This window comes from Hylobates moloch, unplaced genomic scaffold, assembly GCF_009828535.3.
Source record: "Hylobates moloch isolate HMO894 unplaced genomic scaffold, HMol_V3 SCAFFOLD_4, whole genome shotgun sequence".
NCBI classification, from domain to species: domain Eukaryota; kingdom Metazoa; phylum Chordata; class Mammalia; order Primates; family Hylobatidae; genus Hylobates; species Hylobates moloch.
Window position 1 is genome coordinate 110,664,072 of NW_026652279.1, and position 25,758 is coordinate 110,689,829.

At 38.6% G+C, this 25,758-nt stretch overlaps 1 protein-coding gene across 2 annotated transcripts in view; it reads left to right on the forward strand.

Moving 5' to 3' along the window:
• The window catches only part of FNDC3A (fibronectin type III domain containing 3A), a 220,146-nt gene that overhangs the window by 55,256 nt on the left and 139,132 nt on the right, over positions 1–25,758 (forward strand). The gene's annotated exons all lie outside the window — the stretch shown is intronic.

The window sequence follows — 25,758 nt, forward strand, 5'->3', positions numbered from 1 at the left end:
TCTTTTGCTGTGCTGAAGCATTTTAGTTTAATTAAGTCCCATCTATTAACCCTTGTTTTTGTTGCATTTGCTTTTGGGTTCTTGGTCATGAAGTCTTTGCTTAAGCCAATGTCTAGAAGGGTTTTTTTTCTCAGTGTTATCTGCTAGAATTTTTATGGTTTCAAGTCTTAGATTTAAGACTTCGATTTAGCTTGAGCTGATATCTGTATAAAGTGAGAGGTGAGGATCCAGTTCCATTCTTCTACATGTGGCTTGCCAATTATCCCAACACCGTTTGTTGAATAGGATGTCATTTCCCCACTTTACGTTTTTGTTTGCTTTGTTGAAGATCAGTTGGCTGTAAGTATTTGGCTTTATTTCTGGGTTTTCTATTCTACTCCAATGATCTGTGTGCCTATTTTTGTACCAGTACCATGCTGTTTTGGTGATTTTATAGTATAGTTTGAAATCGGGTAATGTGAAGTTTCCAGATTTGTTCTTTTTGCATAGTCTTGCTTTGGCTATGTGGGCTCTCTTTTGGTTCTGTATGAATTTTAGGATTTTTTTTTTTTAAGTTCTGTGAAGAATGATGGTGGTATTTTGATGGGAATTGCATTGAATTTGTAGATTGCTATTGGCTGTATGGTCATTTTCACAATATTAATTCTACCCAATATTCTATATAGTAATATTAATTAATTAATATTAATTCATGAGCATGGGATGTGTTTCTGTTTGTGTCATCTGTGATTTCTTTCAGCAGTGTTTTATAGCTTTTCTTGTAGAAGTCTTCCACCTCCTTGGTTAGGTGTATTCCTAAGTGTTTTATATTTTTGCAGCTGTTGTGAAAGAAGTTGAGTTCTTGATTTGATTCTCCGCTTGGTTGCTGTTGGTGTATAGCAGACCTACTGATTTGTGTATATTAATTTTGTATCCTGAAATTTTGCTGAATTCATCTACCAGTTCTAGGAGCTTTTTGGATGAGTCTTTAGGGTTTTCTAGGTATATGATCATATCATCAGCAAACAACAACAGTTTGACTTCCTCTTCACCAATTTGGATGCCCTTTATTTCTTTCTCTTGTCTGATTGCTCTGGCTAGGACCTCCAATATTACGTTGAATAGAAGTGGTAAAAGTGGGTGTTCTTGTCTCGTTCCAGTTCTCAGGGGGAATGCTTTCAACTTTTTCCTGTTCAGTATAATGTTGGCTGTGGGTTTGTCATAGATGGCTTTTATTATCTTAAGGTATGTCCCTTCTATGCTGATTTTGCTGTCTTAATCATAAAGGGGTGCTGGATTTTGTCAAATGCTTTTTTTTGCATCTATTGAGATAATCATGTGATTTTTGTTTTTAATTTTGATTATGTGGTGTACCACATTTATTGACTTACGTATGTTAAACCATCCCTGCATGCCTGGTATGACACCCACTTCATCATGGTGGATTATCTTTTTAATATGATGTTGGCTTTGTTTAGCTAGTATTTTGTTGAGAATTTTTGTCTCTGTGTTCATCAGGGATATTGGTCTGTAGTTTTCTTTTTTTCTTTTGTCCTTCCCTGGTTTTGGGATTAGGGTGATACTGGCTTCATAGAATGATTTCAGGAGGATTCCCACTTTCTCTTTCTTTTGGAATCGTGTCAATAGGATTGGTACCAATTCTTCTTTGAATGTCTGATAGAATTCAGCTGTGAATCCATCTGGTCCTGGCCTTTTTTTTCATTACCAATTCAGCCTCTCTGCCTGTTATTGGTGTGTTCAGAGATTCTTCATCTTCCTGGTTTAATCTAGGAGGCTGTATATTTCCAGGAATTTATCCATCTCCTCTAGGTTTTCTAATTTATACACATAAAGGTGTTCATAGTAGCCTTGAATAATCTTTTGTATGTCTGTGGTATCAGTAGTAATAGCTCCCATTGTGTTTCTAGTTGAGCTTATTTGGATTGTCTCTCTTCTTTTCTTTTCTTTTCTTTTTTTTTTTTTTTTTTTTTTGAGATGGAGTCTTGCTCTGTTGCTCAGGTTGGAGTGCAGTGGTGCAGTCTCAGCTCACTGCATCCTCTGCCTCCCAGGTTCAAGCTATTCACTTGCCTCGGCCTCCCGAGTAGCTGAGTTTACAGGCATGTGCCACTATGCCCGGCTAATTTTTGTATTTTTAGTAGAGACAGGGTTTCACCATGTTGGCCAGGCTGGTCGTGAACTCCTGACCTCAGGTGCTCCACCCATGTTGGCCTCCCAAAGTGCTGAGATTACAGGCGTGAGCCACCACGACCAGCCTTCTCTCCTTTTCTTGGTTAATCTCGCTAATGGTGTATTAATTTTATTTATCTTTTCAAAGAACCAGCTTTTTGTTTCATTTATGTTTTGTATTTTTTTTTGTTTGTTTCCATTTCATTTAGTTCCACTCTGATGTTCGTTATTTCTTTTCTTCTGCTGAGTTTGGGTCTGGATTATTCTTGTTTTTCCAGTTCCATGAGGTGTGAACTTATTTAGATTGTCTATTTGTGCTCTTTCAGACTTTTTGATGTAGATATTTACTATGATGAACTTTCCTCTTAGTGTTGCTTTTGCTGTATCCCAGAGGTTTTGATAGGTTGTGTCATTATTATCATTCAGTTCAAAGAAGTTTTTAATTTCCATCTTGATTTCATTTTTGATCCAGTGATTATTCAGGAGCAGCTTATTTAATTTCCATGTATTTGCATGGTTTTGAGTATTCCTTTTGGAGTTGATTTCTGATTTTATTCCACTGTGGTCTGAGAGAGTACTTGGTATAATTTCGATTTTCTTAAACTTACTGAAACTTGTTTTGTGTCCTATCATATGGTCTCTCTTGGAATGTTCCATGTGCTGATGAATAGAATGTATATTCTGCAGTTGTTGGGTAGAATGTTCTGTAAATATCTGTTAAGTCCATTTGTTGTAGGGTATAATTTAAGTCCATTGTTTCTTCGTTGACTTTCTGTCTTGATGATCTGTCTAATGCTGTCAGTGGAATACTAAAGTTCTCCACTATTACTGTGTTGCCATCTATCTCATTTCTTAGGTCTAGTAGTAATTGTTTTATAAATGTGGGGGCTCCAGTGTTAGGTGCATATATATTTAGAATTGTGATGTTTTCCTTTTGGAGTAGTCCTTTTATCATTATATGATGTCTCTCTTTGTCTTTTTTAACTGTGTTGCTTTGAAGTTTGTTTTATCTGATACAAGGATAGCTACTCCTACTCCTACTCCTACTTTTGGTGTACATTTGCATGGAATGTCCTTTTCTGCCCCTTTACCTTAAGTTTATGTTAGTCCTCATATGTTAGGTGAGTCTCCTGAAGACAGCAGAAACTTGGTTGGTTCTTATCTATTCTGCCATTCTGTATCTTTTAAGTGGAGCATTTAGGCCATTTACATTCAATGATAGTATTGAGATGTGAGATACTGTTCTATTCATTGCGCTATTTGTTGCCTGAATATCTTGGGGTTGTTTTTTTTTTCATTGTGTTATTGTTATATAGGGTCCTGTGAAACTTACGCTTTAAGGAGGTTCTATTTTGGTGTATTTTGAGGATTTGTTTCAAGCTTTAGAGCTCCTTTTAGCAGTTCTTGTAGTGCTGGCTTCGTAGTGAATGAATTCTCTCAGCATTTGTTTGTCTGGAAAAGACTGTGTCTTTCCTTCATTTATGAAGCTTAGTTTTGCTGGATACAAAATTCATGACTGATTATTGTTTTGTTTAAGAAGGCTAAAATGGGACCTCAACCCCTTGTAGCCTGTAGGGATTCTGCTGAGAAATCTGCTGTTAATCTGATAGGTTTTCCTTTTATAGGTTGCCTGATGCTTTTGCCTCATAGCTCTTAAGATTCTTTCCTTTGTCTTGGCGTTAGATGAGTTGATGACTATGTGCTTAGACGATAATCTTTTTGTGATGAATTTCCCAGGTGCTCTTTGTGCTTCTTGTATTTGGTTGTCTAGACCTCTAGCAAGGCTGGAGAAGTTTTCCCTGACTATCCCCTCAAATATGTTTTCCAAACTTTTAGATTTCTCTTCTTCTTTGGGAACACCAATTATTCTTAGCTTTGTACATTTAACATAGTCCCAAACTTCTTGGAGGCTCTGTTCATATTTTTAAATTCTTTTTTCTTTGTCTTTGATGGATTGGGTTAATTCAAAAGCCTTGTCTTCAGGCTCTGAAGTTCTTTCTTCTGCTTGTTTGATTCTATTGCTGAGACTTTCCAGTGCACTTTGCATTTCTCTGAGTGTGTCCTTGATTTCCAGAAGTTTTTATTGTTTTTTATTCATATTTATGCTATCTATTTCACTGAAGAATTTTTCTTTCATATCCTGTATCATGTTTTTGATTTCTTTAAGTTGGACTTCACCCTTCTCTGGTGCCTCCTTGATTAGCTTAATAATCTACCTTCTGAATTCTTTTTCTGGCAATTCAGAGATTTTGTCTTGGTTTGCATCCATTGCAGGTGAGCTGGTATGATCTTTTGGGGGTGTTAAAGAATCTTGTTTTCTCATGTTGCCAGAATTTTTTCTGGTTCCTTCCCATTGGGGTAGGCTATGTCAGAGGGAAGATCTGGGATTCAAGGGTTGCTGTTCAGATTCTTTTGTCCCATGGGGTCCTCCCTTTGATGTGGTATTCTCCCCGTTCTCTTATGAATGGGGCTTCCTGAGAGCTGAACTTTCCTTTTTGATCTTCTGGGTCTAGCCACTCAGTGGAGGTACTGGGTTCCAGAGTGGTACTGGGGAGTGTCTGCAAAGAGTCCTGTGATATGATCCATCTTCAGGTCTTGCAGCCGTGGATACCAGCACCTGCTCCGTTGGAGGTAACAGGGGAGTAAAGTGGACTCTGTGAAGGTCTTTGGTTGTGTTTTTGTTTAGTGTGCTGGTTTTGTGTTGGTTGGCCTACAGCCAGGAGGTGGCACTTTCAAGAGTGCATCAGCTGTGGTCCTATAGGGAGGATGCAAACTTGCCCTAGGGACACCTGGTTAAGTTTTCAGGTTTCTCAGGTGGTGGGCAGGGCCATAGAGCTCCCGAGAGATTGTCTTCAGCTACCAGGGCAGGTGGAGAAAGACCACCAGATGGGAGCAGGGATAGGCATGTCCGAGCTCAGCCTCTCCTTGGGCAGGGCTTGCTGTGGCTGCTGTGGGAGATGAGGGTGTGGTTCCCAGTCCAATGAAGTTATATTCCCAAGGGGTTTACAGCTGCCTCTACTGAGTCACAGGTCACCAGGGAAGTCGGGGAAAGCCGGCACTCACAGGCCTCACCCTGCTCCCACTCGGCCGCAGTCCTGAAGGCCAGTCTCACTCCACCTGTAACTCCCCAACAGCACCGAGTCTATTTCTAGGCAGCTAGTGACTAGGGCTGAGTACTTGCCCCAGATCATGAGCCTCCCCATTCAGAAAGCAAGCAGACTCACAGTTTTTCGGCATCTTGGGGAGCCTGCAGTGGTGATACAGTTCTTTTAGAGGGTCTGTGGATTCTCTCGGCTTTCTTAGTATGTTTCTATGGTAGTTCTTGAAGCAAAAGTTTATGACATGAGTCTCCACATACTGTTCTGTCTGAGTGGGAGCTGCAAGCTAGTTCTGCCTCCTATTTGCCATCTTAATCCTGAGACAGGTCTCAAACAGTTTAGAAATTTATTTCATTAGGGTTACAGATCATGACTCATGACACAGCCTCAAGATGTCCTGTGAACATGTGCCCAAGGTGGTTTGGTTATAGCATGGTTTTCTATGTTTTAGGGAGACATGAGACATCAGTCAGTACATGTGAGGCATACAGTGGTTTGGTCTGGAAAGGTGGAATAACTAAAGGGGTGTTGGGGGGTGGCTTATAGGTCATAGGTGGATTCAACTATTTTCTTATTGGTTAAGGAGCTATTATAAGACCTGGAATCAATAGAAGGAAGCGTCTAGGTTAAGGGGTTGTGGAGACCAACATTCTTATTATGTAGATGACGTCTCATATATACGGCCACCCCGAGAGGCAATAGATGGCAAATATTCCCTATTCAGACCCTTAATAGGTGCTAGACCACTCAGCCAGTCTTTTCAGAATCAGAAAAAGTCCTGGAAGGGGAAGAAGATTCTCTAGAATGTAAATTTCCCCCACAACAGACAGCTTTGTAGGGCCATTGCAAAATATGTCAGAGAAACATATTTTGAGGTAAAATACTTTGGTTTCTTTCAGGGCTCTGCTGTCATGTGATGCTACACTAAAGTCAGGTTGGAGTTTGGTGTCTTATTTCTGCAAAGAGTCTGTTCTGTCAGTCTTAGGATCTCTATTTTAATGTTAATGCTGGTCAGTTGTGTGCCTGAACTCCAAAGGGAGGAGAGTATAATGAGGCATGTCTAACCACTCCTTTCCCGTCATGGTCTGAACTAGTTTTTCAGGTTCAGTTGGGTCCTCTTGGCCTAAAAGAGGGTCCTTAATCAGGTAGGGCACTTAGAATTTTATTTTTAGTTAACAGAAAGATGCCTTTGGTCTAAGAAAGTTTTGACATTATAAACTTCAATAGTTCATCTGTAGTGTACAACCTGTAGTATATTAAAATATAATTCATTTCCATTAAAAAGAATGTAATGATTGATGCCAGATTCCTGAAAGGAGAAGTCAGAGGTAGAAGATACGTTCAGGACTATTCCTATCAGACCCACTACCGCCCCACACATTGCACAGAGGATATTAAACTCAAACTTCATTCAACATAATCTTGTAATCAGTATTGAGCCATACTGAGCATACATGTCCCTGCTCCAGGCTGTGCCCAAACCACCTTGGGCACATGTTCTCATAGTGCATGTTTCTGCACTCTCACCTTTCTCATCTCCAGATGGGACGGGCAGACTGGAAGGAAGAACAGTAAGAGCCCAGGAAGACATGAAGGCAGAGATGGACTCACATCTCTGTGACATATATACAACATAGCCATGGTCGAGGTGGCCTTATTCTCCCAGAGCGTCATCCCCTCATGGGCAGAGAGGAGCTCAAGCCCTGCTTCAGGTGGAAGGGCAGGTGCCTGGCCCTACCCAGGATCAATGCTGAGCTCCTCGGAGGTCCTGCTTCCCAGGGACCCTGTTTATATTTTATATTTATATTTGGATTTATTTCTAACTTTATTTTTTTTTCTATTCACTCCACTTTTTTCTCTTTTTCTACTTCATTTGTGGTGAGGGTCTTTTAGTGCTAAACTCAGTTTTTACCTGAGATATCTTTATTTCATTTTCTTTTTGAATTACAGTTTAGAAATATGATTAATTTCTAGGTTGATAGTTGTTTTCTTAAAATTCTGAATATACTAGTACATTGTATTTCACTGTGGCAGTTGGGAAATTTGCTCTTCTTTTTTTTGTTTGTTTTTTAGAGACAGGGTCTCACTCTGTTGCCTAGGCTGGGGTGCAGTGACACAGTCGTGGCTCACTTCAGCCTTGGCCTCCTGGGCTCAAGGAATCCTCTTGCCTCAGCCTCCCGAGTAGCTGGGAGTACAAGCATGCACCACTACACCCAGCTAGTCTTATTTCTTTGTAGAGATGGGGTCTTGCTATGTTGCCCAGTGTAAACCAAAAATAAAATCCTAAGGCCCCCTAACCATCTGAATAGACCACCACCTCTTGGCCAGGGCACTCCAAAGTTAAGCTGCAAAATGGGTTCAGGGCATGATGGGAAGGGAGGGTAGGACATGCCTTATTATACCCTCCTCCCTTTTGGAATTTAGGGGAAGCCGACCAGCATTTAACATCAACACAGACCTTAAATTTGATAAGAAACATTTACAATCTATACTCTCTGAAGCCTGCTACCTGGCTTCATCTGTATGATAAAATTTGGTCTCCACAACCCCTTATCATAACCCAGACATTCCTTTCTATTGATAACTCTTTCAACCAATTGCCAGTCAGAAAATTTTTAAATCTACGTATAACCTGGAAGCCCCCTGCCTCTTCAAGTTGTCCTGCCTTTCCAGATCGAACCACTGTATATCTTACATGTATTTGATTGATGTTTTATGTCTCCCTGAAATGTACAAAACTAGGCTGTGCCCCAACTACCTTGGACACATGTTCTCAGGATCTCCTGAGGGCTGTGTCATGGGCCATTGGTTACTCATATTTGGCTCAGAATATATCTCTTCAAATGTTTTACAGAGGCCGGGTGTGGTGACTCACACCTGTAATCCCAGAACTTTGGGAGGCTGAGGCAGGACGATCACTTGAGCCCAGAAGTTCGAGACTAGCCCGGGCAACATGGCAAGACCCCATCTCTACAAAAATAAAAAAAAATAACTGGGCGTGGTGGCACATGCCTGTAGTCCCAGCTACTCAGAGGCTGAGGTGGGCAGGTTGCTTGAGCCCAGGAGGTTGAGGGTGAGGTGAGCCAAGACCATGTCACTGCACTCCAGCCTGGGCATCAGAGCAAGACCCTGCCTCAAAAAAAAAAAAAAAAAAAAAAATGCAGTTTAACTCTTTGTCAACACTAGGCTGGTCTCAAACTCCTGGACTCAAGCAGTCCTCCTGCCTCAGCCTTCCAAAGTGATGGGATTACGGACATGAGCCACCATAAGTGGCCAGAAATTTGCTGTTCTAATTGTTATTCCTTTATAAGTAACATGTATTTTTTCTCTCTGGAAGCTTTTAAGATCTGTTTGTTTTTGGTGTTTTACTATAGTGTGTCTAGGAGTGGGTTTTGATTTCTTTATTCATCTAGAGACTTGTGCTTCCTGATTTTGAGAATTCATGTCATTAGTCACTGCAGAAAAATTCTTGGCTGGTTTGTCTTTAAATGTTGCCTTTTCTTCATTCTCTGTTCTTCTCCTGCAACTCCTATTAAAATGTATTTTGGACTTTCTCGTTCTATCTTCTGTATCTCAACTTCCTTTCTGTATTTTACATATTTTGTTTTTCCAGTTCACCTGTTTTCTACTGGGATTCAATATGCTATTTAACTATTTCATTGTTTTGTTTCTTTTAACTTCAGTGACCTCATTTTCGAATTTCAAGCAGTTCTTATTGTTCTTCTTAAATCTGCAGTCTGTTTTCATAGTTTACTATCTTATATTTTAAATTCCTTTTTATGTCTTCAGATATTTAGACATTTTTAAACATTTTAAACATTTTAATGTTGTCTCTTTCCTAAAACCTTTTTATCTCATTTCAAGAGGTCAAAACCTACAGTTTGTTTTGTCTTTTATTGATTTACAGTGGACTAATTTTTCATGATTTATATTTTGGTGTTGTGTATTCATTTCATGTGATCTTTTTGTCTGGGAATTCTCAATAACTTGGTTTAAGGATATGTCTTCAAAGACATTTGTGTTGGCTTTTTCCAGGTACTCAGGCTTGATGGACCAGAAACTAACTTGGGTTTTTTTTTTTGTCTAGGGGTTTCTAGATTATATAGCTAATATAGATTTAGTCCCCAGATTCATTTGAAAGTAAATCAGTGGTCTTGAATTCCTGGAAGAGACCTTTGCCCAGGCTATGATGTAGGAGCTTTCTTATGTCCTTCTGTTGAAGGTAGAAGGGTTCTAATTATTCTTTTACTGAATGTGTAGTCTTTAGGGGAGCTGGATTTACACAGAACATATTAATGTAAACTCACTGCTCACTTTGGACTACTGGCTTTATCTATTTCTTAATGGGTTTTGAAACTCAGCCATTTAGTTACCAAAGCCATCAGCCACCCCTCTTATGCCAGATAAACTCTCAACTTCTACTTGCTGCTCTAATTTTTCATTTCCTCTTTGTTCTTAGCTCTTTTTTAAAAATTATGCGTTTTTATCTTATACTTTGCATTTTTGGTTGTTTTGTGGGGATGATTTTTAGAATATCCAATATTCATGTTGCCATTAATAGAAGTTTCCGAGAAGCACACTAACATGTTCTAACATACTTTTAATGCATTAGTTTTCTAACTTATTTAATATACTAATAATGAGATTTTAAATAGAATTTTTGTTCTTAACCGATATCAAACTAAGCATATGTGGTATCTTGGCTTTAAAAATTAGAATGACTTATTGAAAATCTGGTGACTAGTCAATTCCATTTTGTTTTAGTTAACTAGCACACTTTCTAATTAAGCAGTTCTCTCCATTCTCCGCAAAATGAAAAGAAACACAGGATTTTGGTAAAGTAGTATTTTTCCTAAACACAAGTACTACGGACTGAATTGTATCCCCCCCGAAATTTATATGTTGAAGTCCTAACCCCTAGTACCTCAGACTGTGCCTATGTTTAGAGCTTAGATCTCTAAAGAAGTAATTAAGGTAAAATGAGGTCATATGGGTAGGCCCTAATCCTGTAGCAGGACAAGCCACAGACAAAACCCCTCAGACACCGAGTTAAAGAAGGAAGGGCTTTATTCAGCTGGGAGCTTCGGCAAGATTCACGTCTGCAACAATCGAGCTCCCTGAGTGAGCAATTCCTGTTCCTTTTAAGGGCTCACAACTCTAAGGGGGTCCGCATGAGAGGGTCGTGATCAATTGAGCAAGCAGGGGGTACGTGACTGGGGACTGCATACACCAGTAATTAGAAAGGAACAGAACAGGACAGGGATCTTCACAGTGCTTTTTTTATGCAAATAACCGATTAGGTCAGGCCCAGGGTGTGGTGCAAAGCTGTCTGCTTGTGGATTTCATTTCTGCCTTTTAGTTTTTACTTCTTTCTTTGGAGGCAGAAATTGGGCATAAGACAGTATGAGGGGAGGTCTCCTCCCTTAATCCAATCTAACTAATATCCTTGTAAGAAGAGGAAATTTGGACACACAAAGGGACACCAGGGATTCCTGCACAAGGGAAATACTCAGGCAAGGACAAAGCAAGATGGCGATCTTCCGTAAGCCAAACAGAAAGGACCCAGAAGAAACCAAACCTGCTGACACCTTGATCTTGGATTTCTAGCTTCAGAACTATGAGAAAACGAATTTATATTGTTTAAGTCACCTAACCTGTAGTATTTTGTTACATCATTCCTAGCAAACTAGTTTAAGTGTCTGCTGACTTTTCAGGATTCATCTTTTAGTATATTGTCTATGGCTTTACTCTTTTCCTCAAGCTAATATTTATTTCACACCATTCAGATTAACAATCTTCTAATTGGTAGCTTTGCTTTTAAAATGGTTCACTCTTCATTCTTTCAATACTGCTGTCAGAGCTATCTTTCAAAAATGAAATTTGTACCTAGCTTTCAGTTCCCAGTTTCTAAATACTGTACCCCATAACAGGACCAGAGGTAAGGTACAAACTGAGCTCAGAACAATTTGTCATGTCAGAAAGTTAAAAAGTACTCACAAAATGTTAGATACATGTTAGGATACAAGTACCTGTAGATGATTCCATGGGAAAAGAATAGTCTTCAAGAAATGATGATGCTGGGACAACTGGATATCCGCATGCAAAACAATGAAGTTGGGCCCCTGCCTCACATCATATACAAAAAAATTAACTTAAATGGATCAGCAACCTGAATATAAAAGCTAAAACTATAAACTCTTAGAAGACAACATAGGGATAAATCTTCATGGCCTTGGATTTGACAATGGATTCTTAAATATGACACCAAAAACACAAGAAACAAAATTAGACAAATTGGACTTCATTGAAATTAAAAGTTTTTGTGCACCAAAGAACATTGTCAGAGATGTGAAAGACAGTCTATAGAATAATAGAAACTGTTTTGTTTTTGTTGTGTGTTTGTTTTGGGATGGAGCTCTCGCTCTGTTGCTCAGGCTGGAGTGCAGTGGTGTAATCATGGCTCACTGCAACCTCTGCCTCCTGGGTTCAAGTGATTCTTCTGCCTCAGCCTCCCAAGTAGCTGGGATTACAGGCGCCTGCCACCATGCCTGGCTAATTTTTGTATTTTTAGTAGAGACAGGGTTTCACCATGTTAGCCAGGCAGGTCTCAAACTCCTGACCTCAAGCGATCCTCCCACCTCGGCCTCCCAAAGTGCTGGGATTACAGGCATGAGTCATCACACCCAGCCTATAGAAACTATTTGTGAATCATGTATCTCTTAAGGGTCTAGTATCCACAATATATAAAGAACTATTACACAGAAAAAGCCAGTCCAATTAAAACTGGGCAAATGACTTGAAAAAGCTTTTCTCCAAAGAAGATGGAGTGGCCAGCAAACACAAGAAAAGATGCTCAACATCATTAGTCATTAGGGAAATGCAAATCAAAACCAAGAGATACATTATACTCACTAGGATAGATATAATTAAAAAATGGAATAACAAACTGGCAAGAATGTAGAATAAGTGGAATCCTTATACATTTTTGTTAGGCACATAAAATGGTGCAGCCACAATGGAAAAGTTTGGTGGTTCCTCAAAAAGTTAAACCTAAGAATTACCATATGACCCAATTATTCCACTCCTACGTGTATATCCAAAAGAATTGAAAACAAGTACTGAAATACTTTTGTACATGAATGTTTATAGCAGCACTATTCTAAATAGCCAGAAGGTGCAAATAGCCTAAACGTCTGTCATCATTTGAATGGATAAACAAATTGTGACATATCCATACGATGGAATGTTATTTAGCCATAAAAAGGAAATGCTGAGGCCGGGCTGGTGGCTCACGCCTGTAATCCCAGCACTTTGGAAGGCCAAGGTGGGCAGATCACCTGAGGTCAGGAGTTCGAGACCAGCCTGGCCAACATGGTGAAACCCCATCTTCATTAAAAATACAAAAATTAGCCAGGTGTGGTGGCATATGCCAGTGGTGCCAGCTACTCGGGAGGCCGAAGTAAGAGAATCGCTTGAACCCAAGAGGCGGAGGTTGCAGTGACCCAAGATTGTGCCACTGCACTCCAGCCTGGGCGACAGAACGAGACTCTGTCTCAAAAAAAAAAAGAAAAACAAAAAAAGTGCTGATGCATGCTACAACTTGATTGAACCTTGAAAACACTGTGCTGAGTGAAAGAAGCCAGGTCACAAAAGATCACATATTGTATGGTTTTGTTTATATTAAACATCCAAAATAGGTAAATACATAGAGATAGAAAGCAGATTGGTGATTACCAGGGGCTCAGAATAGGGTAGAATGTAGAGTGACTGCTTAATAGGCATAGGAATTTCTTATGAGTAATGAAAATGTTTTGGAAGTATACATGGAGGTGATGATTGCACAACATGGTGAATGTACCAAATGCCACTGAAGGTTACACTTTAATATGGTTAATTTTATGTTTTATGAATTTCACCTCAATAAAAATGTTAATAGTTACAGAAATTGATTATAATCCTGATTTTTAAAAGAATCCATGAGTCCATATTGAGACTAATAAAAAATTAAAATTGAAAGAGGGGGCTTGTGTTTGTTTTAGAGATGAGATCTCACTCTGTCACTCAGGCTGGAGTGCAGTGGCGTGATCATAACTCACTGCAGCCTCAAACTCCTGGACTCAAGTAATCCCCCTGTCCCAGCCTCCTAAGTAGCTGAGACTACAGGCTTGCACCACCATGCTTGGCTTTTTCTTTTCTTTCCTTTTCCCTTTTCCCTCTTTTCTTTTCTCTCTTCTCTTCTCTTGTCTTCTCTTCCCTTTTCTTTTCTTTTCTTTTCTTTTCATCTCTCACAGGGTCTTGTTGTGTTGCCCAAGTTGGTCTCAAACTCCTGGCCTCAAGTGATCCTCCTGCCTCAGCCTCCCAGTTGGCTGAGATTACAGGTATGAGGTTACCACACCCAGTGAAAGGCTCTTCTTGGAGAAGAATGTTGACTAATACACATAGACAGAATGATGTTTTAAAATCGCCATTTTACAGTCCCCGTAGTAATAATTGATTTAGTAATTGCTGAAACCATTGTGTGAAGGATTGCCAGGGACAAGAATATTCACAAAGCCTTAAAAGTATCACCATGTTGATTATTACTACTGAAGGGAAACTGTGCCTTTCTAATAGAGACATCTGACAGATACTATCTTAACAAAATGATCAAACCTTACACCACCCAGGTACTCTAAAACCATTTAGCAAAAGGAGTGAGAGTGAGCAAAAGTGGCAACATGTTAATTGGTGAATCTATGTGAAGGTTACATGGGTGCTAATTGAACCATTCTTGTGTTTTTTCTATAGGTTTAAAATTTTTCAAAATAAGTTGTGGTAAAGATGAAATTTGGATATGACCCTTTCCTGTTTAATAGTGTTGCCTGAAGGTTAACAATTGAACTCTTTAGCCTACTAGTTAAGGATCCTTATGATTCAGCCCCTGTTTATCTTTCCAGTCTTATCTTTTTCCATCACATTTCTCAAACTAGTTTAAATGTTAGCTATGCCACACTACTTCCTATTATTCAGATTGCTTACGATATCTTTCACCCTCATGACTTCATACACATTATGTGCGCCCTCTCCTTGAAGTTTCCTTTTCCTGTCTTTATCTTGCAGACTTCTGCTTGTCCCTCTGAATTCTGTGTAGTTTATCATCTCTTGCAGGAATCTTCCCTGATCATCCTAGGTTGAGTGGATGCTTATAATGCATTGCTCATATTCCTGTTATACCACTTGTTACACTATAAGTTAATTGGCTGAGTACTTGTCTGCTCTCTTCCTAGACTGGGAACTCCTTGATGCCTTGGACTGTGATTTATTTTTCTTCTTTTGGTGTCCACAGTACCTGCAAGAGTGTGTGCCACACAGTAGCTGTTTAAGAAAAGATTTTTACATAAATGGATAAATTTCACCTCCTGCTATTTCCCTGGATATTTTAACTTAAAATAGGTCTGTTTGTCTTTATTTTTACTTAATATCAGTTTTATATATATATATCATGTTTGGTTTTCTTAGTTTTATTTCTTTTTCTCAACTTTATATAGTGAATGATTTTGTTACAGAAATTATTAGTAATTTAGAATTCTGGAGCACAACTAGTACATGATAGGATTTGATCCAATAAGTATGAACATTTCTTGCTTAACTATACTACATTGCTAAGCACTGTGGGAGAATATAATAAGAGATGAAATTTTGGCAATTTAGACAATGAGCTAATGTTTCCTAACATTAAAGCCAAATCTATAACTCATTTTCTATACAAATAAAACTTCTGGATTTAGCAGAGATGTAAATATGTTTTTAAAAGGAAAGAAATTCTAAATATACTAAAAACATTTAGGTAAGTTTTTTTTAAATAATCATATAATATAAAGTCCTTTATAGTGTTGACCTAAAAGGAAGAAGCTGAGGCAAAATTCATGGAAGTAGAGCTTATTTGGGCCAGGGTCGAGGATTGTAAACCAGGAGCATGGACTCAAGTTGCCCTGAATGTAGACTCCAATTAGCAGTAGTTACAAGTAGGTTTTGAAATGAAAGGAAGCAATTCCTAAATTGTTTCCAAGAAATTGCATTAACATAAGCTATTGATTGGCTATACATTATTCCTTGTATCACAAATTCCAGGAAAATGAAGATAATGGATGAGTCAGTTAGTCAGGAACAAAATATCTTTAAACAATTGACCCTGGGCATGGGTGCATAGGGTGTGACTGAAGTCCCATACTCACGTCTCTCTGGGCCTGATAAATTTTACATGCCTCACATAGCTCAGACTGCTCTGAGCTGTTTTTCTTTTCTCGATAGCATAAAATGAAACCCAGAAGCTATAAAGGAAAACATTGATATAATAATTCTTCTACTTAAAAATGTAAAACTCTGTGTAGCAAAACAAATTTTTTTATTTGAAAAAAGTGGAGAAAGTATCTGTGTTACATATTATGGCAAAGGGCTCATTTTCTTGGCATATAAAGGACTGTTACAAATCAGTGGAAGAAATTCAAACAACCCAATTGAAAAACAGGTAAAGGACATCAATAAATAGTCTGTGGAGGCCAGGCATGGTGGCTCATGCCTGTAATCCCAGCACTTTGGGAGGCCGAGGTGAGCAGATGATGAGGTCAGGAGTTTGAGACCAGCCTGACAAACATGGTGAAACCCCGTCTCTACTAAAAATACAAAAATTAGCCGGGCATGGTGGCAGGCGCCTGTAATCCCAGCTACTTGGGAGGCTGAGGCAGGAGAATCGCTTGAACTGGGAGGTGGAGGTTGCAGTGAGCCAAGATCGTGCCATTGCACTCCAGCCTGGGCAACAGAGCAAGACTCCATCTCAAAAAAAAAAAAAAAAAAAGTCTGTGGAAAAAGAAGTCAAGATTGCTGATAAATATAGAAATATTGCCCCCCACCCCCCCAAAAAAAACAAGGGGTTTGTTCACCTAGCAAGCAACAAACAAGTGTCCACAAAAACACAGGTTTTGACCAATAGAAGTTTTATTACCTATCACAAGGAAAGAGATCACTGAGAGTATTCTCCAAAGCAGTGTCTCCCTGAGGGAAAGTGACAGGAAGGTTTCATGGGTCAGTGGAGAAGGGAGGGGATACGTCATCACATATAGAGGAGGGGCCCCAGTGGCGCAGACACAGTCAGTCATTATGCCAGCACATAGGTTGCATGTAATGATAATGATGCTATAGCTCCTCCTGGGGTGGAGACTTTATAGCATGGTGAGGCGGAAAGTTCACTTGGGTTCATCTGTAAGTTGCTGAGGTCTGTCAGTAGCTGATTCCAACCAACTAGATGACCACATAACATACAGGGTTTGGGAAAAAACAGGTTGCAAGGCAGGAGGCTATAAAGCAAGCTCACAGTTCATGTTTATTAAATTCCTATAGTCCCTGGAGACCTTCTGTGTCTGCTTACAATATGTTATAACGAATGAGTAGGTCTATATACTGCTGTGGAAAGTTGTGTGAGTGAAAAAAATCCATCATACTTTTCAATTCCTGATTCAGTTATCTATTGTTATGTAACAAACCAACTCAAAACTTAGTGCGTCAAATCAGCAAACATCTATTTGCTCCATTTCTGCTCTCTGGGCAGAGCTCAACTGGGCAGTCTTTCCACTGGTCTTGCCTAGAGTCACTCACCTACTTAAAGACATATAGAATCAACTGGAGCTGGAAACCTGCAATGGGCTGGTCAGGCAGCTCTCTCTCTCCATCTCTGTGGCATCTTCAGCAGAGTATCTGGATGTTCTTTACATGGTAACTCAGGAACCCAGGAGAGAACTTGCCAAGAGTCACAGGGCCCAGTATCTAAGTGCTTATGAAAACCAAGTCACATGGCCAAGCCCAGAGATAGTATTGAGGACTACACAATATGTAATACCAAGAGGTGTGATTCACTGGGGACCACCAGTGTAACCACACTTCCTAATTTATGTTACATACCTATTTATCTGTTTATTGCCACTCTTCCATTAGAATGTATCATCTACAAAGGGATGGGTTCTGCTTATCTTGATCAGCCTAGAACAAGATATACTACATTGTTGGATTTCAGTAAATTTTTGCTGAATATATATATCTAGTAAGATCCTGTGTTTAAAGAAAGTGGTGTGTATTAGGGGAGGCTGGTATTTCTGTGTGCATAATAAACTTCTGGAAAGATAAACGTAATGGTTTTATGATTAAACATGATGGTTTCTGGATTTGAAAAGCAATAAGGGGACAGAGGGGACCTTTTACTCTATTTCATTTACATTGTGTATTTCCATGACTGTATCCCAGTTTTGTAACTTAATACATAGTAAAATGTGAGAATCATTCTTTATTTGTAAAAAATTTATTTTCTTAGACATTTATAAGAAATACTAAAATTAGAGTACAAGGCCAAGCAGCTTGTAAAAATGATTTAAAGTTGTCTGGTCAGTATGACAGTTCTTAAAAACATTCAAGTTTATGCTAAATGAATGTTACTCATTTACTTATTCTCCTACTCAACAAAGATTTTTTGAGTATATGATAAGTACTATAGTACATTGTTTTGGGTATCTCAGCGACAAGATTCTTTGTCTTTCAGAGTTCTGTTAGTTCAATTGGCAGACCTGGTTGGATGAGTAGGAAAATGCCAAATTATAAATACCTTTGAAAATTCTTAAACTGTATTCCTGTATTTGTTTTGGTTATTAAAATAGTCATTTGGAGCCAAGCATAGTAGGTAAGATTTTGAGTCAGAGACAAAAGAATAAAATATTAAGACTTTTTCATTTGTGGCTTCTGAACTAACTCTCAAGGCAATCTAGAAAAAAGTAGTTTTAGTTCTTCGGAGTTCTCTAGAGTAGATCTCTCACCCTTATAGTTCATTGCTAGATAACCTAAAGAGTATCTGGCATTTATGGTGCCCAAGAAACACTTATTGAAGATATATGTAATAGGCTTCACTCACTGCTGCTTACTGTGTATGTCACATTGTGCTATATGTTTTACATATATATTATCTGTTAATCCTTCAACAGCCCTGTGGCAAAATCATTATAGATCTCAGTTTTCAGACTAGGCAACAAAGACTTAAGTAACATACCCAAAGTTACAAATAGCTAATAAGTGGTGAAGCATATTGAAAGTCGAGATCAGAGATACTTCAAAGCTTATATTCTTTTTCTTTTTAACAACATTCTTTTTTTTTAATACATACTTTAAGTTCTGGGATACATGTGCAGAATGTGCAGGTTTGTTACACAGGTATACACGTGCCATGGTGGTTTGCTGCACCCATCAACTGATCATCTGCATTAGGTATTTCTCCTAATGCGTTCCCCCCACTGCCCTCAAAGCTTATATTCTTAATGACTATTCCTTTTTGCCCCTCCACCAAACCCATTCATATGAGACTAGCATTGTTTTGCATCTGTATTTGCTTGCATGTTTATTCAAAAAACAGTCTTTTTAAATTACCTCAGAGAAGACTTTATGGGCAAAAGTGTAGAGGCAGGAAGGAATGTTTGGCTAGACAAGAGTGGCTTATAATAGACATGATGAAATGGGTAAAGAAGTAATAAATTGTAACCTAGAAAGCCAAAGGATTGTATCATGCTGTTAATTGGCTATTCTACTAAAAGGTCAGATGAGGGAAGAGCTAAACATTTTTAGTTTTTTTTTTTTTGAGACGGAGTCTTGCTCTGTCGCCCAGGCGGGAGTGCAGTGGCGCAATCTCGGCTCACTGCAAGCTCTGCCTACCAGGTTCACGCCATTCTCCTGCCTCAGCCTCTCGCGTAGCTGGGACTGCAGGCGTCCGCCACCATGCCCGGCTAAATTTTTTGTATTTTTAGTAGAGACGGGGTTTCACCGTGTTAGCCAGGATGGTCTCAATCTCCTGACCTCGTGATCCGCCTGCCTCAGCCTCCCAAAGTGCTGGGATTACAGGCGTGAGCCACCGGGCTCGGCCAAAATTTTTAGTTTTAAAAAAAATTAGCTTTTGGGTTATTTGTAGATTTTAATTATTTTCTTTATTCTTCAAGGATATGTAAGATGTGCCTACATTTATTCTTTAAATATCTCTGATTTGTCTATCAACTAATAACATTAGAGCAGTGTCTTTTGCATTTCTTAATTCCCTCTCTAATTTCCCTCTTTATCCTTCTCTCTTTGAGCGGATTGTTGGTTTGGCATTCTGTCTGGATAGCCTCAGCAACAAGTATTAATAGCTTGGTCAAAATACAGAATTTTGAGGAATCATTGTATCCATAGGGTAAGGTGGATGTAAAGCAAAGATATTTAGGTAGTTTAGCCATGATTTATTTTATTAACCCATTTATGCCTAGTGTACCATTATTGGAACACTAAGCTCCTGGGAGTTATTTATATCCTACTGCTCAAGGTCGTCGCCAAGGTCTGATTTTTCACAAAAAAACCTTACAACCTCCAGCATAAATGGGTTAATTTAATCATTTCTTATTGATTTCCTCTGTCCTAATAGTTCTTAATCTACTTTGGGTCTTGGACCTCTAAAAATCTGATGAAAACAGTGCTCAGAAATTGTAATATCTACAGAAAGTTTATATACCAATTCAGGTTGTTTACAAACCCTTTGAATCCTATTTATGACCCCCAGGTTAAGAACTCTTATGCTTTATCTCCATGCTGATCTCAAGTAACATCCTACAGTAATTCACCACCACTATAAAATTTTATCACTAATTAGAAAAAGGGTGGAAAAGATGGAATGGTTTAAAAATTTTAAGAACCATAGATTTGTTAGAATCATTAAAAATGTGTTGGAAAGGCCCGGCGCAGTGGCTCACGCTGGTAATCCCAGCACTTTGGGAGGCCGAGGCGGGCAGATCACGAGGTCAGGAGATCGAGACCACGGTGAAACCCCGTCTCTACTAAAAATACAAAAAATTAGCCGGGCGTGGTGGTGGGCGCCTGTAATCCCAGCTACTCGGAGAGGCTGAGGCAGGAGAATGGCGTGAACCCGGGAGGCAGAGCTTGCAGTGAGCTGAGATCGCGCCACTGTACTCCAGCCTGGGTGACAGAGCGAGACTCCGTCTCAAAAAAAAAAAAATGTGGTAGAAATAAAAGCAAAAGGAGTATCCTTCAGCCTACTTTCAAAATTTTAATTATGTTTTACAGGCTAAGCGTAGTGGCTCTCCTGTAATCCCAGCACTTTGGGAGGCCGAGGTGGGCGGATCGCTTGAGGCTAGGAGTTTGAGACCAGCCTGGGCAACATGGCAAAACCCTGTCTTTATTAAAAAATATATATATATATGTGTGTGTGTGTGTGTGTGTGTGTGTGTGTGTGTATAATTTAGCCAGGCGTGGTGGTGTGCACCTATAGTCCCAGCTACCCTAGAGGCAACGATGGGAGGATAGATTGAGCCTGGGAGGTCAAGGCTGCGGTGAACTGTGATGGCACCATTGCACTCCAGCGTAGGAAACAGAGTGAGACCCGTCTATAAAAAAATAAACTAGTTAATTGATTAAATTAAATAAAAACAGTTGTTGGATCACAAAGGCAATCAAGAACAAAATAGCAGAAAATCTAAAAAATAGTGCTGAATCAACCATTGTGGAATCAACCATTGTGGTGATTCCTCAAAGGGCTGAAAACAGAATTACCTTTTGACCCAGCAATCCCATTACTGGATATATGCCCAAAAGAATATAAATTGTTCTGTTATGTCATGAAGATACATGCATGCATCCATTCATTGCCACACTATTCACAATAGCCAAGACATGGACTCAACCTAAATGCCTCTCAGTGGCAGACTGGATAAAGAAAATGTGGTACATATACACCGTGGAATACTATGCAGCCATAAAAAGGAACGAGATTGTGTTCTTTGCAGGGACATGGATGGAGCTGGAGGCCATTATCCTTAGCAAACTAACGCAGGAACAGAAAACAAATACAACATGTTCTCACTTATAAGTGGGAGCTAAATGATGAGAACACATGGACATAAAGAGGGGAACAACAGACACTGGGGCTTACCTGAAGGTGGAGGGTGGGAGGACGAAGAGGAGCAGAAAAAAATAACTATTGGGTACTAGATTTAGTACCTGGGTCGCAAAATAACAACAAACCCCCGTGACATCAGTGTTTACTTACATAACAAACCTACACGTGTACCCTGAACCTAAAATACAGTTAAAAAAAAGTACTGAAAATACTCTACATGGTTAAGCTGATTTAAGTAAAACTCATAATCTTAAATGTAGGTATTATTAAGAAGAGAATGAAATTAGTATTTAACTGAAAAGATTAGAAAAAACAACAAAGTAAGCCTAAGGAGAACAAAGGAAATGATAAAAGTTAAAAGTAGAAATTAATACCTTTAAAGAAACCTACCTAGATGACGGTGGCCTCCTGAGTTAATCCTCTGTGGCACTACCCTGCTTAAATAAAACTCTTCATTGTCCTTAAAATGGCTCACTAGACCCTTCATAACCTGGTTCCTATCTACTGCTTACTATATTTCTCACCCTTCCCGTGTGTTCCCCCACCCCCATGTTCCAACCATATAGAACTCCAGAATTTCTTTTGGTTCACTGAACACAGTAAACTTAATGTCATTTCCAGTCCTTGTGCTTTGCACTTATTCTTCTGTAGGCCTTCCCACTCTTCTTGCCTGGCCAATTCCTACTGAGTCTTCAAGACACAGCTTAAATTTTACATACTCTAAAAAGGCATTAAACATACAAACGTACATACACATACACACAAGTGCTCAGGTAACAGACTAATTTACATACTCAATCTTCAGTGCTTTGATAGCATTTTACTGCCCCTATTATAGCATGTCTCTCACCAGTCAATATCAAAGAAGTGTTTGACAAGAGGAGTAATAATTGAGGTATACCATCAGAAATCCAAAGTTACACTGCTTAAAATTATTAAAATGAAACATATTTCCAAAGCTACTTTTGCTAGAGCAGATACTAGTATGAGTGAGATAGGCCAGAATAGTATATTATAAGCAAGAGAAAGTATCCTAAATTTAGCAAATTGTATTGGTTAACTTTCAAGGGAAAAAAATACTTTTGTCTTCAGATAAATTTTAGATACATCAAGGAAATAAATATAAGCAAGTTATATAAAAACTAGGAAAAATAGAAACTAGTACTAATCCAAACTTCTGGATCAGTGTTGCCTAATAGAAATATAATGCAAGCCACATAAGTAGTGTTTTTTTTTAAATTTATTTTTATTTATTAATTTTTTTGAGAGAGAGTCTTGCACTGTCGCCAGGGCTGGAGTGCAATGGCGTGATCGCAGCTCACTGCAACCTCCACCTCCTGGGTTCAAGCAATTCTCCTGCCTCAGCCTCCTGAGTAGCTGGGGTTACAGGTGCCCACCACCACGCCCAGATAATAAGTAGTGTTAAATTTTTTAGCAGCCTCATTAAAAAAATAAAAACAGGAAAAATTAATTATAATATTTTAACCCAGTATGTCCAGAATATTGTTTCAACATGTAATCGATATAAAAATATGAAGTACCAGAGTTTTTTAATACTAAGCCTTAGGGTTTTTAATGTATTTTTAAAGATACATGTGATATTTTGATACATGTATACAATGTCCATTGATCAAATCAGGATAATTGGGATATCTGTCATCTCAAACATTTATCTTTGTTTTGAAAACACAAAAATTCTTCTAGCTACTTTTAAATACATAATAAAGTGGTAACTATAAGTTCTTTACTATCAAATACTAGAACGTATTCTTTCTTTCTAACTGTAATTTTGTACCTATTAACTGATTTCTTCTCAATCTCACACCCACCTTCCCAGCCTCCAGTAACCACGATTCTATTCTCTACGTCCTTTAGTTCCACTTTTTTAGCTCCCACATGTGAGTGAGAATATGCGATATTTATGTTTCTATGCGTGGCTTATTTTACTGAACATAATGACCTCAATTTCCGTCCATGTTGCCACAGATGACAGGATTTCTTTTTTTTCTTTTGTTTTTTTCTTTTTTTTGAGACAGGGTCTCACTTTATTGCCCAGGTTGAAGTGCAGTGGTGCCATCGTAGCTTACATACAGTCTTGACCTCCTGAGCTAAAGCAGTCCTCCTGCCTCAGCCGCCCAAGTAGCTGTAACTACGGCATGTGCCCCCATGCCGGCTTTTTTTTTTTTTTTTTTTTTGTAGAGGTGAGGTCTCACTCTGTTGCCCAGGCTGGCCTTGCACTCCTGAGCTCAAGCAGTCTTTCCACCTCAGCCTCCCAAAGTGCTGGGATTACAGGAGTGAGCCACCATTCCCCAGCCAGGATTTTGTTTTTCATGGGTGAAAAATATTTCATTGTGTATATATACCACATTTTCTTTATCCATTCGTCCATTGATGGACACTTGGGTTGATTCCATATCTTGGCTATTGTGAATAGTGCTGCAATAAACATGGGAATACAAATATCTCTTTGATATACTGATTTCCTTTCTTTTGGATATATACTCAGCAGTGGGATTGCTGGGTCATGTGGTAGTTCTATTGTTTGTGTTTTGAGGAACCTCCATACTTTTTTCCCTAATGGCTATTATAATTTACATTCCTACCAACAGTATAAGAGCATTCTCCTTTCTCTGCATCCTCCCCACATCTGTTATTATTTGACATTTTTGTAATAGCCATTCTGACTGGGTTAAGATAATATCTCATTTTGGTTTTGATTTGCATTTCCCTGATGATTAATGCTGTTAAGCATTTTTTTATATACTTGTTGGCCATTTGTATGTCTTCTTTTGAGAAATGTCTACTCAGATCTTTTGCCTATTTTTAAATCTGCTTATTTGGTTTTTTTTGCTATTGAGTCATTTGAGAGCCTTACATATTCCGGTTATTAATGCCTTGCCAGATAGATAGTTTGCAGATATTTTCTCCTATTCTATGGGTTGTCTCTTCACTTTGTTTCTATTTGTTTTTAAGATGGGGTCTCACTATGTCGCCCAGGCTGGTCTCAAACTCCTGGGCTCAAGTGATTCTCCTGCCTCAGCTTCTCAAAGTGCTGGGATTATAGGTGTGAGCTGCCATGTCCAGCTACCTTGTTGATTGTTTCCTTTGCTGTGCAAAAGCTTTTTAGCTTGACATAATCCCATTTTATTTTTGCTTTTGTTGCCTATGCTTTTGATGTCTTACACAAAAAAATATTTGCCCAGACCATGGTCCTTTAGTATTTTCCCAATGTTTTTTTCTAGTAGTTTTGTAGTTTTAGGTCTTACATTTAAATCTTTAAGCCATTTTGAGCTGATTTTGTATATGTTGAAATATGGAACTGTAGTTTAATTCTTCTGCCTAATAGAAAATCAGTTTTCTGAGCACTATTTACTAAAGACTGTTCTTTCCCCACTATATGTTCTTGATTCCTTTGATGAAAATGAATTGGTTGTTGAGTTTCATGTCAAGGCTAGGTGAAAAGATAGAAAAAAGTAAGAGTTAAAAAGTTAAAAAAAAAAGGGAATGAGTTGGCTCTAAGTGCATAGATTTATTTCTGGGTTCTCTGTTCTATTCTGTTGATCTCTATGTCTGTTTTTATGCTAGCACCATGCTGTTTTATAGTTTTATAGTTTTCCTGGTAGAGATCTTTGACTTCTTAGGTTAAATTTATTCCTAGGTGGGTTTTTTTTTGTAGCTATTATAAATTAGATTGCTTTCTTGATTTCTTTTTCATATTGATTGTTCATGTGTAGAAACACTACCGAGTTTTAAAAATAATTATTATATTTAATTGCAGATGGGGTCTTGCTATATTGCCCAGGCTGATCTCAAACTCCTGGGTTCAAGTGATCCTCCCACCTCAGCCTCCCAAAGTATTGGGATTACAGGCATGAGCCACCATGCCCAGCTAATACTACTGATTTTTGTATGTTGATTTTGTGTCCTACACCTTTACTAAATTTGTTTATCAGTTCTAAGAGTATTTTGGTGGAGTCTTTAGGTTTTTCTAAGTATAAGATCATGTTGTCTGCAAACAAGGATAATTTGACTTCTTCTTTTCTTCTTTGGATGCTCTTTATTTCTGTCTCTTGCCTAATTTCTCTGGCTGGATGAACTAAGCCTTTGAAATCCAGTGTTTATTTCACACTTACAGCACATCTCCATACAAACTAGCTACATTTCAAGTGCTTGATAGCCACATGGCTCCTGGCTGTCATTGGACAGCACAGCTGTAGATGAAGTTAAATATAGAAGCAGTAGAAGATAACACAAAGGAAAACAATAAATAACATTGGCTACAGGAAAATAAAGAATTATAGTAAAGAAAAGGGAGAAAACAAAAAGAAAAATATTTGCAACATATTATAGTACAATATTATTATTCTTAATATGCAAAGGGTTCATACAAATCATTAAAAACACTTAAAAACCCAAAAGATTAACAGGCAAGATGACACAAGCAGGTAATTTACAAAAGAGCTGGTAACAAACTTTAGACATAACAATCAAAGAAGTATAAATTAAAACAATAGTACAGGTTGGGCATCCCTAATCTGACAAACC